Source organism: Triticum urartu, chromosome 4A (assembly GCF_056163025.1).
Source record: "Triticum urartu cultivar PI428250 chromosome 4A, HENAU_Tu73, whole genome shotgun sequence".
NCBI classification, from domain to species: Eukaryota; Viridiplantae; Streptophyta; class Magnoliopsida; order Poales; family Poaceae; genus Triticum; species Triticum urartu.
Genome location: NC_141876.1, coordinates 147,006,879 through 147,023,942, shown reverse-complemented (window position 1 = coordinate 147,023,942; position 17,064 = coordinate 147,006,879). Strand labels below are relative to the sequence as shown.

The window sequence follows — 17,064 nt, the reverse complement described above, 5'->3', positions numbered from 1 at the left end:
TGTAGTGCCCGGCAGTTCGGCGCCACACTATATTGTGCAGGCGCTGGACGTCTGGCTAGCGTCGCACCCTAGGCTCGTGTAGCGCCTAGACGCTAGGTGCTACACTGTATGGTGTAGCACCTAGCTCTCAGGAGTTGTACACTGACTTAGCAATTTTCAGATAGCTGGGGTGCGACGTTGTCCAGGCGTGTAGCTCTTGTCAGTCAGACGTTGCACGGTATAGTTTGACGCCTAACTGTTGGACGCTACACAAAAGAGTCAGCTGGGTGAAATTTTTCCGCCAACGGTTCATTTTATGATATTGTTTCGTCCATAGTTCAGAACAGTGATTTTGGCCCCCACTGCCCATGAATGACCCGACCTACCAAACAAGGTACATCTATTCGGACAAGGATGTGCATGCAAGTTGTAGTGGGTTGTTAGATGAACTAGCTGAATGTCGTACGTTGCAACGGAATAAAAAGTTATGTATAAAGACGTATAATCACAAGATTGCTAACTTTCATTATGCGATGTAGTGATAAAAAAATTCCAAGAAGGCTCCTCACGGTTGGACTTAGTCTTGGGAACTGTCTTATCACATGCGTATGCCCCATGCTCCACCAAGAAAATGTATGCACCACCCCAACATAGCTCACACGTCTTTGCCTCTATACCTGTCTATTATATGTCAAATATTTCTTTTTCTAAAAAGTTTCTTGCAAAACTAACATCTATTATTAGGAACTTTTGGTGGACAGGTGTTAGAGAAGATCCATCTACAAAAGTTTTATGTCTAAGAGCTTGGGCTGATATATGTATATTGGAAAAAAGGAAGGTGGCTTAGGTGTCAGAAATCTACAGGCTATCAATCAAAGTCTTATTGTCAGCTGCTTGGAGATTAGCAAAGGAACCTCACGGTTACCTCTTTCTTATCCTCAAGGCCAAATACCACAATGACACATCGATTTGGAGAGCAAAACATAATGTTCCAAAATCAGCCTTCTGGACTCTATTCTTAAGGTAAGACCTCTTCTTATTTCTGCCTCCTTTTATCAATTGGTAGATGGAAGTAGTTCTATATGGAGTACTCCCTGGTTTTCTCAGTGGCAAACTATTTATGATAGTCTTATAATCCACCAACCACCTTACTCTTATCCAGTTGTTGTTAGTGATCTTTGGCTTCCTAATCAGAAAAGTTGGAACATCAATCTTGTCAATGCTCTGTTTCATCCTCATACTGCACAAGCAATACTGCAAACTCCTATTGTTAACACTGTTGGAGAGGACGTGTTAGTTTGGAAGCTAACCCCTGCAGGTGACCACTTTTCGAAAAGTGCCTACAAGCACTACTTCAATAATCTACCACTACCAGCAAACCAGCGGCCAAAATCTGTTCCACCGCAGATTGCAAATCTTCCCAATCAGGTTTGGAAAGACAAACGCATGGAGCCAAGAGTTCAAACTTCCGCATGGAGACTTCTTCGCCGAGCACTTCCAACGGGTAAGCGTGCAAGTAAGTTCTGCAGACATATTAGTGAAAATTGTACTGGATGTGGCAACCACGAAGATAAAATGCACATGCTTTTTCTATGCCCTTTCTCAAAGGCTACTTGGTTTTCCTCTCCCTGGTATATTAGAACAGAAGTTTTGGCTGAACATAATCATTCCATTCCACAAATGCTTAAGGTTTTACTGGATTCTACTCATCCCCATATCAGTGTAACTAGTGTATACACTTTCTTATGGTGTCTATGTAAAGCACGAAATGATGTCTAGTTTGGTAGAAAGTTTTGTAAACCATCACAGGTATATACCTGGTGGCAAATGTGATCCTACAAGGCCCAAAACTAGAAGATGAGATGGCAGGAACTGTTGTTGTACAACCACACAAGAACCGTCTTTAGTTGGAGGACAAGGAATTTTCTGTGATGCGGCCTGGACAAACGAGGCCAATATACAACAATCGCCAGCAGGTATCGGTGTCATCATCCAACTTGGAGAAAAATGGTCATTGTCAGGAACTGCAGGTTTCAGCTATGTCTCCTTGATACGATCCTAAGTAGCTAGCACTCAATTTACTCTCAAATGGTACAAGATCTAGGATACATGTAATTTGGTAGCAGCAAGAAGGGGATTGGGGATGAGAGCCAGGAGATGGAAGGAGATTCATGCCCAACGACGGCCGGTTCAGGTGTCTGTTCTTTGATCCCCTTTCGCTGACGTGATGTGCTTCTCTATATATCAGGTCTTGCCTCCTCGAGTTGGGCCTTGTATCCCGCTTGGGCCTCGTGGCCCGGCCTTGAGCCTCTTTGGTTGGGGTTGATGGAGTAGTTCCCGTGACACTCCTCCGGTGTCATCTGCTCTCCAAGCCAAAGCGTACAAGCTTCTATTGGCTACAATGTTAGCAGATACTCTCCACATCCCGGAACCATGGTACTACACGGATTGCTCCGTACTCGCATGGGCAGCAGCGGCGAGTTCCATCTTTCAAGTCACAAGTCACAAGTCACTGGAACATAAGGCCCATTCTTGCTTCTATACAGGTGTCACCATCTTTTATCCACACCAGAGTAGCACACATCAACATGTGTTTTAATGTCAAAGCACATCATCAAGCTAAGTTAGCGATCAACATTAAAAATAGGCGTCTAGCTTTTCGTTGTCTCTCTTCAGATGCAGGACCTTGTATTGCGAGAGATGTCCTCCCCATGTCAAGTGTGAGACCTTTCACACTACTCTCTGTAAAATGTTGCTAATGGAATAAAGTCTTTTGCTCTTCAAAAAAAACACAGCTTACACTCTCTTTATAAGGGCCTTTTTCCCCTCTGTGCTCTGACAATGGAATAAAGTCTTCGCATTCAATTCACTAGGTTTTATGAACTGCATACATAATATACATATTCAGATTCATCTAGATTAATATATATTATTTAGCTTAAAGCATAATCTGTTTGCTTCCACAAGTTCTGTGTATTTAACTACTCCCTCGTCCCAAAATTCTTGTCTTAGATTTGTCTAAATATGGATGTATCAAGTCACGTTTTAGTATTAGATACATCCGTATCTAGGCTAATCTAAGACAAGAATTTTGGGACGGAGGGAGTACATGTTATGATCTAGGCGCTTCAAATGTAAGAGTCAAGAACTGCATCGCCCATCGGTATATTTAACTACACATCACAGTTATTCAAATTCCAACTATTTCAAATCACTTTAATTGTTTTGTTTTGGTTTCCCAAAGAGAAAGGTGTCAATTTCTTCAGGCTATATGATCCAAATGAAGTTCAGACAAACTTAAAGAGGTTAGTCATAAATTGCATACACCATAAGAATATGGAATTGTTTGTTGAACTACATTGAACTGTCCTCCGGGGCCACAGACAAGTTACTGTAATGAGCTCCAACTCCCTGTTTCTTGGAGGACCTGGAGTTTGTAGGCTAAATAAAGTACCTTAAGCATAAATTTTCAGTCTAACATGAATAAAGAAGGCTCATGTCAACGACCTTAATATACCCCAGCTCCAGCACCTAGAATTTTTGGAGCTGGGAATCATGCCACACAACTGCCACCATAAGAATATGAAAATGCTCATTTCTGCCAATTCATCTGACATGCGTCCAGAAAATAAACAAAGAGAAATAACACAAGCACATGTTCTGTATCCATGCACCATGCAACAACATTAACCAAACACTTGATGTTGATATGGCTGCTAAAATGATATAAGGCAGTGACAAAACCAGAAAATAGACATAAGTGAAGCCAAGAAAATATACTATGCTCATGTCAGATAATATTAATATGGAAATCGAGTGTTTCTGTCACCAATGTTTTCACTATTTATGCATGCATTAAGTATTCATTGTAAGATTCGCATTTCCATGACAAAAATGCATATGGTACTAGAAAAGGAACTAACATGCTCCTCCAGTTGTAGTGTGTGAATTCAATGCAGAAATCATCAATAATTGTATCTATCATGAACTCGTATAGCAATCTCCTTTGCAATATAATAATATCAAGCACTGTCTTAGAAGATAAAGCACAAAAGGTGTTCTTACAGTTTGTTTGTCTGTTTTATGGTGAAGATTAAAGGAAAGAAGTAGCCAAACAGGGGATTTGATGTGGATGAGTATATGGATAACTAATAACAGGCTGGTTTGTTACTAATACTTTTGACATAGAACATTTCATAAAAATAACTATGACAATGGCTTTACTCCTATCAGTTGTTTTCTCTTGTTTCATTATCCCTGCCATCACTTTTCCCGAGTGTTTATAAATAAGAGGGGTTTGAATCTCATTGCATTATATGACAGGCTAAACATTAGAGCAAGACTCAGCTATTCAAGCAACAAACCAATGTGAAGTGGATGGAAACTTTCTGAATCTAAGTAGCATCTTGGGTTTGAGATTTTTTTCAATTAACAAGAACATAATTTAGTGATAAAAATATTAGAGAAAATGTTAAATTGATATATAGCATCGAGCAAGAGAAAAGAAATACGCTTCTTGAAAAAATATTCACAAACTAAAGCATTCTCACACATAGTATCAGAATGTGCTTCCACGAAAAGAAAGACTAGGGCATGTATTTTTTTAAACAACATAACTGACAATAGTAAAAATACAACTATTAAGTAAAAGGCATCTGAGTCACTGCAGCCGCAATATACAAAAATGCTTACCTCAGAATGTGCTTGAATGTATGCAGACAGATTTTCACCGGCATAGGAAATTACATCAACAAGCAGCCATGCGCAATCAGTAAGTGCCTTCCTTTCCTCCAGAAGCTCCGGTGCCATTCCATGTGAACCTTTCTCCCATCTCAAGGAAAATGAAAGCCTCATTATACAGTTACTGATAAGGTCAAACCCATTTTTCTTACTACTGTCATTTATCTTGGAAGAACTGCCCCCACGGATCTGCTCTTGTAGCGACCAGACCTCAAACAGTCTAATCTCTGTGCTCCGGTGTCATCCCTGGATCAGTAATGCTGATACCACACAGTACTCGGAGGATTTATAGCAGAGTAGCAATCACACACTTATTACATCGAGTGTCTCAAAAGAGAACTTATTACAATAAATATGGCTTAAGGCCATCTAATAACGATAACAGCGGAAGGCTTGGAAGATAAGTGAGTCCATCAACTCCAACGGCATCACTGAGTATAGAACCACAACCTAAAAACTCCTTAATCATCGTCTGAAAAGTCTGCAACATTAACGTTGCAGCCCGAGAACGGGTCAGCACATGGAATATGCTGGCAAGGTAACACATAGAGAGTAATGGAATGAAACAACTATACTATATGCATATTTGGCTGGTGGAAAGCTCTATGGTTACAGTTTTTGCGTAAAGCCAATTTTTCCCTACTTCAAAGGAATAAATTTAATTACTATCATGGTGGTTGTTAAACATTGAGAATGGTTGACAGCATTCTCAATCCCAATTAAGCATCATCATTTAACAAACCCAACAAAATTAACTTTAGAGTAACATGTTGAGATTCACATGATAATCCAGGTACTAGATACTCAAGATGTCCATAACCGGGGACACGGCTAACCATGATTAGTTTATTACACTTTGCAGAGGTTTGCGCACTTTTCCCCACAAGACTCGATCGCCTCCGTTGGATTTCTCGCACTACACGGTGTTTGAGAAACGGATGACCGAGACACAGTCTTTCAGAAGCGCTAGCACCTTACGATGGATAGACCGGTACACCTACTTTCCCCTACATCTGCTAGTCTACCCTGTAAGAGTTCGCACGACTTAATCAACTATGCCAGAGCCCATAATGGCTTGTGGCTGCACATGGAAGTTTCTAGTATGAATAATCTCATGATCCCTTTGAGTCTGGGTGGCGGTCCAAAAGAAAAACAGGCAAGTCCTGGAATACCCAGGTGCCTCAATCCACCCAGATGTGTGTTTAGGTTGCCACCCTAGATAAACCATTAATTAACAATCTCACATCTGTCATGGATATCACTCACCCAATCCACGTCTACTAGCATAGCATGGCATAATAAGCAAACGTAGAAATAACTCCCAAAGGTTTGATAATAAATAGGTAATAGGTACTACCTCATCTACTTCCCATCCCACAATTTAATTAGATCCTAATCATGCAATGTGTGAGGATTGATCTAATGCAATAAAACTGGGTTGTAGAAAAGGTATGATCAAAGTGTTACTTGCCTTTCTGATGATCCGCGAAACCTAACGATTCGAAGTAACAGGCGGCGCACTCCGGGTACTCTATCACAGACAAACAAACAAGCATACAATAAGTACTCATCTAATGCACAGGTAAAACTCAAATAGAAGATCTAACCAGAAGTTCAACTTAAGAATCCTGGTTTGCAAAAAGAATCAAATCGAACGAAGCAAAAGAAATCAAACGGCGAAAGAAATCAACTTAGTTCTAGTAATCTGGATCTAAGTCAAATTTTACAGTAGCAAAAACTTGTTTAAGTTGATTATTCGGAAAGAGGGTTTCGAGACGAAACTCCAGGCGCTTGAATCGCCTGATTCCGATAAACGAGCGAAAAGTTATACTAAAACGAAAATCGGATCAGAAATTGCGATCAGAAAATAACCGCGGAAAATCCGACGAAAAAGAAAAACGACGAACAGATTAATCATTAATTAACCTAATCCGAAAATAATTAAAATAATAAAATAATATTAAAATAATAAAAAATCAAAAATAAAACCGACGAATCTCGGGCGGCGTGCAACTCCGGCGAGTCGGCGGCGGGTCCGGCTGCGGGCTAGGGTTTCGGGCGCGGGCGCAGTTATGGGCTGGGGCGCCGGGTGCCTCGCTATTTAAAGGCGCCCCGGGCGGAGTCCCGCTCGGGTACGGCCCATAGTCGGTTTCGTTTTTTTTTATAATTACGCTCGGAAGAAAAATTAAAGAAATACTAAACGAACTCCAAAAATCATGAAATAAATTTTCCCGGGTTTTTAAAATCAAGCCCGATAAAGTGAACATTTATTTGGGCCCAAAATACAACTTTAAAAAACGCATATTTTTCCTAAATTCAATTAAAAATACCGAAAAACTCCCAAATAAATCTTATTTGATTTTTTTATTAAATCCTCAATATTTCTATATTTTGAGAAAGTCATTTTATTCCCTCTCTCATATTTTTGTAATAGAAATAATTGATGATAAAATAAATAAAATCAAATGATCCTGTTTACAAAATTTGAGAAAACTCAAATATGTAAATAACAAAATCCCCAACTCTCTCCGTGGGTCCTTGAGTTGCTTAGGATTTTCTAGGATCAAAACCAAAAGCAAAATAAAATATGATATGCATGATGATCTAATGTATAACATTCCAAATTGAAAATTTGGGATGTTACAAACCTACCCCCCTTAAGATGAATCTCGCTCTCGAGATTTGGGTTGGCTAGAAAATAGGTGACGGTGGTCCTTGAGCAAATCTTCCTCTCGCTCCCAGGTGGCTTCATCCTCCGTGTGGTGGCTGCACTGAACTTTGTAAAACTTGATAACCTTGCTGCGAGTGACTCGGCTGGCAAACTCGAGAATCTTGACTGGTTTCTCCTCATAGGTCAAATTGTTATCCAACTGAATTGCTTCCAATCGCACTGTGTCTCTCAAAGGTATGTCAGCCATCTCCGCGTGACACTTCTTCAACTGAGAAACGTGGAACACATCATGAACTCCTGTCAATCCTTCTGGCAATTCCAACTTGTAGGCTACTTCTCCCATACGCTCCAAAACTCGATATGGCCCTACAAATCGTGGCGCTAACTTCCCCTTAACTCCAAAGCGCTTAATCCCTCGAAGTGGGGATACTCGAAGATAAGCTCTGTCTCCGACTTCGTAAACTGTCTCCTTGCGTTTAGAATCTGCGTAGCTCTTCTGCCTGGACTGGGCTACCTTGAGCCTATCGCGAATCAACTTCACCTTATGTTCAGACTCTTTAATCAGATCTGGTCCAAACAACTGGCGGTCTCCAACTTCGTCCCATGACAACGGTGTCCTGCACCTCCTTCCGTACAAAGCTTCGAAAGGGGCCATCTTCAAACTGGTCTGATAGCTATTATTGTAAGAGAACTCTGCATATGGCAAATTATCGTCCTAACTAGATCCATAATCTAGCGCACAAGCTCTCAGCATATCCTCCAAAATCTGATTGACTCTCTTGGTCTGTCCATCTGTCTGCGGATGAAAAGTTGTACTAAATTCTAGCCTAGTACCCAAAGTCTCATGCAACTGCTTCCAGAACTTTGAGGTAAACTGGGTTCCTCTATCTGATACGATGCTCCTCGGAACTCCATGCAGACATACGATTCTTGTCATGTATATCTTTGCCAACTTAGCACTGGTGTAAGTGGTCTTTACTGGGATGAAATGAGCTACCTTCGTCAATCGATCAACTACAAGCCAAATCGAGTCATAGCCTGAACGAGTCCTTGGTAATCCCGTGATAAAATCCATGCCTAGCTTATCCCACTTCCATTCGGGTATCGGCAATGGTTGCAACAATCCTGCTGGCTTCTGATGCTCTGCCTTTACTCTCTGACATACGTCACAAACTGCTACATACTCCGCAATATCCTTCTTCATTCCGGTCCACCAGAAAATATCCTTCAAATCCAAATACATCTTGGTATTTCCTGGGTGAATCGAATACGGTGAATCATGTGCCTCTTGCAGAATCAACTTTCTGATCTCCGGGTCATTGGGTACATAAACACGGTCTTCAAACCATAGGGTGTCGTGCTCATCCTCACGAAATCCTTTAGCTTTTCCTTGGCTCATTTTCTCTTTTATAGAAGCAATCTCCTTGTCAGATTTCTGAGCCTCTCTGATTTTATCCATCAATGTTGATTGAATCTCCAATGCTGCCACATAGCCTCTCAGAACTATCTCCAAACATAGCTCACGAAGATCCTCGACTAACTCCTTTGGTATTTCTCCCGTCATTAGTGTATTGACATGACTCTTACGGCTCAATGCGTCAGCTACTACATTAGCTTTTCCGGGATGGTAATGCAATCTCATATCATAATCCTTGATGAGCTCCAACCATCTCCTTTGTCTGAGGTTCAACTCCTTCTGCGTGAAAATGTACTTCAAACTCTTGTGATCCGTGTACACCTCACAATGATTTCCAATGAGGAAATGTCTCCACGTCTTCAATGCATGCACTACGGCTGCTAACTCCAAATCATGCGTGGCATAATTCAATTCGTGAGGCTTCAGTTGTCGTGAAGCATACGAAACAACTCTTCCCTCTTGCATAAGCACTGCTCCAAGTCCTCGACGTGAAGCGTCGCAATACCCCTCATAATCCTTGGTTTGATCTGGCAAAATCAACACTGGTGAGGTAACCAAACGTTTCTTCAATTCCTGGAAACTAGCCTCACACTTCTCAGTCCATTTGAACTTAGTATCCTTCTTCAGCAACTCCGTCATAGGCTTCGCAATCTTTGAGAAGTTCTCAATAAACCTCCGGTAGTATCCTGCGAGTCCCAGAAAACTCCGGATCTCTCCAACTGTTGTTGGTGCTTCCCAATTGGTCACAGTGATAACCTTGGTGGGGTCAACTACTATTCCTTCTCCGGATATAACATGTCCGAGGAATCCAACTTCCTTCAACCAAAACTCACATTTGCTGAACTTGGCATATAACTGATGTTCTCTGAGCTTCTCAAGTACCAACCGCAAATGTTCTTTATGCTCCTCTTCATTCTTTGAGAATACCAGAATATCATCGATGAAAAACACAACGAGATTATCCAAAAACTCCATAAACACTTTGTTCATCATGTTCATAAAATAGGCAGGTGCGTTAGTCAGTCTAAATGACATAACGGTATACTCATACAGTCCATATCTTGTGGTGAATGCTGTCTTAGGTATGTCCTGCTCTCGAATCTTCAACTGATGGTACCCTGATCGCAAATCGATCTTGGAAAACACTTTAGCCCCTTGCAATCGATCAAACAGATCATTGATCATTGGTAGCGGGTACTTGTTTTTGATTGTTACTTCGTTCAATCCTCGATAATCAACAACCATTCTTAATGATCCATCCTTCTTCTCCACTAGAAGTACTGGTGATCCCCAAGGCGAAGAACTTGGGCAAATGTAACCTTTATCCAGTAACTCCTTAATCTGCTTCTTAATTTCCACCAAATCTTTTGCGGGCATCCTGTATGGTCGCTTCGATATTGGCCCAGTGCCTGGCAAAAGCTCAATCAAAAACTCAATGTCTCTATCCGGTGGCATGCCTGGCAACTCTTCGGGAAATACATCAGGAAAATCCTTTACCACTGGTACTTCCTCTTGCACAACTCCTGATAAGGAATTTACTTGTGTCCTGTTTGGCGCATGTCGGGATACATACTTGATCCTTCTTCCTTCTGGCGTTGTGAGCAAAATTGTCTTACTGGCGCAATCGATGTTTCCTCCATACATCGACAGCCAATCCATACCGAGAATTACATCCAAACCTTGGGATTCCAGAATAATTAAATCCGTTGGAAAAACATGCCTTCCTATACTTAATGGCACTTGAAAACATCCTTGTCCGGCCATGTACTCTGCTCCTGGAGAGCTTACTAGCATAGGTGTTTTAAGAACCCTAGTGGGCAGGCTATACTTTTCCACAAATCCCCTTGATATGTATGAATGCGATGCACCAATATCAAAAAAACGAGTGCAGTAAATGACTTAACCAAAAACTTACCTATTACTGCATCGGGCTGAGCTTCAACCTCCTCCACATTAACGTGGTTCACCTATCCCCTGTTGAAAGGGTTCGGCTTCTTTCTAGAGCTTCCATTGCCGTTTTGGCCTTCAGGACATTCGTTGGCATAATGTCCGGTCTTGGAACACTTGAAATAGGTGACTTGACTCAGATCTCTCTTGGCTGGGGTTGATGGGGTGTTGCAGTTCTGTCCATTGCTTCCTCCATTCCCATTACCATTCTTGGTGCCATTGTGATTGTGTGAGCTACCTACTCCATGGGTATGCTAAAAATGTCCTCCCGGTCTAGGGGTAAAACGTGGCTTCTGCTGAGCTCCTGAATTATACTTTCCTTGTCCATACTTCCTCTTGCGGTTCTCAATTTGCTGCTGCTTCCCTTCAATCATAAGAGCACGATCTACCAACTCCTGGTAGTTGTTGAAGGTGGCTACCATCAACTGCATACTCAACTCATCATTCAGTCCTTCCAGGATTTTCTCCTACTTAGCTACATCCGTAGCAACGTCATCTGGGGCATAATGTGCTAGCTTACTAAACTCCTCCACATACTGGCCAACTGTCCGTCCTCCTTGGCGCAAGTTACGAAACTCACGCTTCTTCATGGCCATTGCTCCTGCTGAAACATGGGCAGTACGAAAAGCCTGCTGAAACTGGTCCCATGTGACAGTGTCGACTGGGAAGGTGGCTGTGAAATTCTCCCACCATGATGCTGCAGGTCCTTCTAACTGATGTGCGGCAAACTTCACCTTCTCCGCATCTGTGCATCCTGCTGTGGTTAACTCCCTAGCTGTCTTGTGGAGCCAATCATCTGCTACTATCGGCTCGGTGCTACTGGAAAACATCGGCGGATTCAGCCTAAGAAAACGGGCTAAGTGGTCAACAGGTGGTGGTGGTGGTGGTGGGTTGTTGTTGTTGTTCCCCTGATTCTGATTCTGAACTAGCAACTGCATCAAGGTGTTCTGCTGCTGGATCAACTGGGTGAGCTCCGGCGGAAAGGCAAATCCGGGGTCACGTCTCGGAGGCATCTGAGGGTTTAGAAAAAATGAGATATAAGAATAGAGGGGGTCTAAAGAGAAAACACTACTCATATGCACATGAGGCAAAAGCAAACAATTCACTTCATTCAATCAAACAAAGGCATACAATCGATCTAGCTATCGCAAAAGTGCTCGGACTACTAAATTTACATGGTGGACTACTACTACTACTGGTGAGGTGGTCTACTAGAAATATTCTACGGTTGTAGACTCCATGGTATCGGCTCCAGCTTCATCAACATAGTCATCATCGCTACTATCTGCTTCCGAGTCGGTGCCGTCGATGATGATGTAGTCTTCCGGGCTAATCTCCTTGGGTTCTTCGTCTTCATCTACTGGTGTCGGGCCTCCCATAAATATTCCAATCTTCTTGATCAGGTCGTCATTCTTCTCCACCAATACTTCAATTTCGTCTTCATAATCTTCACGTGTAGCCTTGAGTTCTTCCTCCAGTTCCTTGATTCTAGTCTTAGCCTTCTTCAGATCTATCATGTCGGCGCACATCTGATTCTCCTGTCGTCGAATGTGCTGGTTTAATTCCTGGATAAAAGCTGCAATTGATCTATCTTTCCTGGTGTTGATCATCTCCCAGTGTTCATCTTGGCGCCCACAAATCAGGTAGATAGTATCCTTGAGATCCTTGCGGTAGACTTCCCCAATGCGTCCCATGGCGATGTGAGCTGCCATACTCTTTTCTAGACTCCAAGTTGGTGCATCAAAAGAAAACTCTATGGGCTCAGTGACTGGCATGAACGTCCTTCCTGGAACTTGAACTTGAATCATCCAGCGCTCTTCTTCAGGTAAAGTGGCGTTGTAGGTTCCCGTGAAGCTTGGTACTCCTATGTTCAGGTATCTAGTGACTTCCTTCAAGTGGCGTCCAAAGGGTGTATCTTCATCTGGTTGTGTGAACTTATTCCTTGCATCCGCCATCCTAAAGAGTAGAAAAGATGAGAAGTCAGAAGAGAAGAGAGTGAGTAGTGATCTAGGTCTTTTAGCTTAGTGGTCGTGTCCTACAGTCAGCGTGTGCTCTGATACCATCTCTGTAGCGACCAGACCTCAAATAGTCTGATCTCTGTGCTCCGGTGTCATCCCTGGATCAGTAATGCTGATACCACACAGTACTCGAGGATTTATAGCATAGTAGCAATCACACACTTATTACATCAAGTGTCTCAAAAGAGAACTTATTACAATAAATATGGCTTAAGGCCATCTAATAACGATAACAGCGGAAGGCTTGGAAGATAAGTGAGTCCATCAACTCCAACGGCATCACTGAGTATAGAACCACAACCTAAAAACTCCTTAATCATCGTCTGAAAAGTCTGCAACATTAACGTTGCAGCCCGAGAACGGGTCAACACATGGAATATGCTGGCAAGGTAACACATAGAGAGTAATGGAATGAAACAACTATACTATATGCATATTTGGCTGGTGGAAAGCTCTATGGTTACAGTTTTTGCGTAAAGCCAATTTTTCCCTACTTCAAAGGAATAAATTTAATTACTATCATGGTGGTGGTTAAACATTGAGAATGGTTGACAGCATTCTCAATCCCAATTAAGCATCATCATTTAAAAAACCCAACAAAATTAACTTTAGAGTAACATGTTGAGATTCACATGATAATCCAGGTACTAGATACTCAAGATGTCCATAACCGGGGACACGGCTAACCATGATTAGTTTATTACACTTTGCAGAGGTTTGCACACTTTTCCCCACAAGACTCGATCGCCTCCGTTGGATTTCTCGCACTACACGGTGTTTGAGAAACGGATGACCGAGACACAGTCTTTCAGAAGCGCTAGCACCTTACGATGGATAGACCGGTACACCTACTTTCTCCTACATCTGCTAGTCTACCCTGTAAGAGTTCGCACGACTTAATCAACTATGCCAGAGCCCATAATGGCTTGTGGCTGCACACGGAAGTTTCTAGTATGAATAATCTCATGATCCCTTTGAGTCTGGGTGGCGGTCCAAAAGAAAAACAGGCAAGTCCTGGAATACCCAGGTGCCTCAATCCACCCAGATGTGTGTTTAGGTTGCCACCTTAGATAAACCATTAATTAACAATCTCACATCTGTCATGGATATCACTCACCCAATCCACGTCTACTAGCATAGCATGGCATAATAAGCAAACGTAGAAATAACTCCCAAAGGTTTGATAATAAACAGGTAATAGGTACTACCTCATTTACTTCCCATCCCATAATTTAATTAGATCCTAATCATGCAATGTGTGAGGATTGATCTAATGCAATAAAAGTGGGTTGTAGAAAAGGTATGATCAAAGTGTTACTTGCCTTGCTGATGATCCGCGAAACCTAACGATTCGAAGTAACAGGCGGCGCACTCCGGGTACTCTATCACAGACAAACAAACAAGCATACAATAAGTACTCATCTAATGCACAGGTAAAACTCAAATAGAAGATCTAACCAGAAGTTCAACTTAAGAACCCTGGTTTGCAAAAAGAATCAAATCGAACGAAGCAAAAGAAATCAAACGGCGAAAGAAATCAACTTCGTTCTAATAATCTGGATCTAAATCAAATTTTACAGTAGCAAAAACTTGTTTAAGTTGATTATTCGGAAAGAGGGTTTCGAGACGAAACTCCAGGCGCTTGAATCGCCTGATTCCGATAAACGAGCGAAAAGTTACTAAAACGAAAATCGGATCAGAAATCGCGATCAGAAAATAACCGCGAAAAATCCGACGAAAAAGAAAAACGACGAACAGATTAATCGTTAATTAACCTAATCCGAAAATGATTAAAATAATAAAATAATATTAAAATAATAAAAAAATCGAAAATAAAACCGACGAAAAATATATATATATATATATATATATTTTTTATTTTAAAAAAAATCGGCACGGAAGTCGAGGCGGCGACGAACCTCGGGCGGCGTGCAACTCCGGCGAGTCGGCGGCGGGTCCGGCGGCGGCAGCGACGTGCTAGGGTTTCGGGCGCGGGCGCAGTTATGGGCTGGGGCGCCGGGTGCCTCGCTATTTAAAGGCGCCCCCGGGCGGAGGCCCGCTCGGGTACGGCCCATAGTCGGTTTCGTTTTTTTAATAATTACGCTCGGAAGAAAAATAAAAAGAAATACTAAACGGACTCCAAAAATCATGAAATAAGTTTTCCCGGGTTTCTAAAATCAAGACCGATAAAGTGAACATTTATTTGGGCCCAAAATACAACTTTGAAAAACGCGTATTTTTCCTAAATTCAATTAAAAATACCGAAAAACTCCGAAATAAATCTTATTTGATTTTATTTATTAAATCCTCAATATTTCTATATTTTGAGAAAGTCATTTTATTCCCTCTCTCATATTTTTGTAATAGAAATAATTGATGATAAAATAAATAAAATCAAATGATCCTGTTTACAAAATTTGAGAAAACTCAAATATGTAAATAACGAAATCCCCAACTCTCTCCGTGGGTCCTTGAGTTGCTTAGGATTTTCTAGGATCAAAACCAAAAGCAAAATAAAATATGATATGCATGATGATCTAATGTATAACATTCCAAATTGAAAATTTGGGATGTTACAGCTCTTGAGCAGCCAGTAGTAGAACAGTAGACTGGATGATTTTTCCATCCTCAATGTAATTGCAGAGCTCTTGAAGTACATTATTTGTTTTCTCTACAAGCAGTCTAGTTGTGTCCGAGAAGATCTTCTGTAAAACAACAAGTAACAAAAACCTAAGTCCATTTAGCATTCATATGAAGCAAGTAATGTTGAATAATCATTCTATATATCACTGTTTTTCCTCCTATCAAAGTAATTACTAGCAACAGTTTTTGTATATTTTATTGATGAAAATTTATCTTTTACTATAAGAACATACACTGCACATGAAGTAAGAGAAAAAGGATTAACAAATGAAAACTTTACTTTCTTTGACAAGTTGAGATGAAAGAGTGTCCGGTACTTTGTATCACTAGTTTCATTATAACCTATCAGGGGTCTATGGTATGACCATAGTTACTCTTTACGTCATGCTGCAAAAGTAGTAATTCGTATTGGGAGGGAAGTGAAACAGACCATTTCAGGTAGACACAGTAGATGAATAAGCTTGTAGACATAATCCAGATGATTCTGGCTGCGAGAAAGATTGTACTCCAGATTGTCCTCTAGATACTTATGCAGACAAGTATTCTCAACTGCGACATGGAGCGGGAGTAGATTCTCAATGACATCATTGCCAACTGTGCGCACATTGGCTGATGCACCATGGCGTAAAAGCAGCTTGATCATGTCAACAGAGAACCTTTCAGCAGCTTCATGGAGCATGAAGTATCCATATTTGTTTATGCAGTTGGGATTGGCGTGCATCCCATAGAGCTCAGGTGCCATGCCCTCCAATACGACTTTTGCACATCGCAGGGCATTGAAACTGACAATGAAGGTTAAGGTTTGTGCGGTGATGGTAAGATAAGATGACATGCCCTGGCCTTCACAGTTCTCGAAAAATCGGAGGAAGCACCGGACACTATCCTTTACAAGGATGTGCTCCAATTTGGCATATATGTCCAAGAAGGCATCACCCACCCACTAGATGAGTCCGTCACAATTGAAAAAGGTGAAAGGCGTCAGTTATCCAACTAAAAACACCACAAAATAAACTGTCTTTTGGTCTATGGAGGTGCTGACAACAATTGAAACAACAAAATCTTGTAACGCAAGCAAGTTGGTGTACGCTGAAGATAAAACCAAACATGAGGCACCAACAAGGAGAGAAGGAAAAGTAAGGGGATCTAAAGCTAGCATGGTTCAGGCATGCGAATCCAGATGTTCCTATCCAAGGTTCATATATGACAACAACAAACATATTGTTTCAATAGACTTAAGTACCCTATAATATTACAGGGTTAAACAAAATAACTAATGTAATGGAATGAGTCATCAATCAAATTATGTAAATGAAGGTAACACAAACCTTGGGAGCAGGGTCTGGGATGATTATGTCATTTGCCATGGACTTGGCGATCTTAATATCCCTTTCTAGCATAAGCTGAAAGAGAGAATGTCAGGAGTCAGCACTGGAAAAGAAAAAATAAGGCGAGAGGAATATCACACAGATGGATAGTTATCATACCTCCTCAACCTTTTCCAAATCAAAATCCTAAGTGATTTCAAAACAAGGGACAGGGGGCTTCGGATAATCATTTCTTACTGTAATTGCTTTATCCTTACCATTAACGTTATATTTGCTCAGGGCAAGTAACTCGCTTTTCCGCGGTGCATCAAATTTCAATTCCAT

General features: G+C 41.3%; 2 pseudogenes; one reads left to right on the top strand and one right to left on the bottom strand.

Annotated features, from left to right (window-relative positions):
• Nucleotides 1-667: 667 nt before the first annotated feature.
• LOC147975178 (uncharacterized) lies at nucleotides 668-2,738 on the top strand (annotated as a pseudogene).
• Nucleotides 2,739-2,775: 37 nt separating this feature from the next.
• On the bottom strand, nucleotides 2,776-17,064 carry LOC125554663 (meiotic drive suppressor JIEYAO-like; annotated as a pseudogene).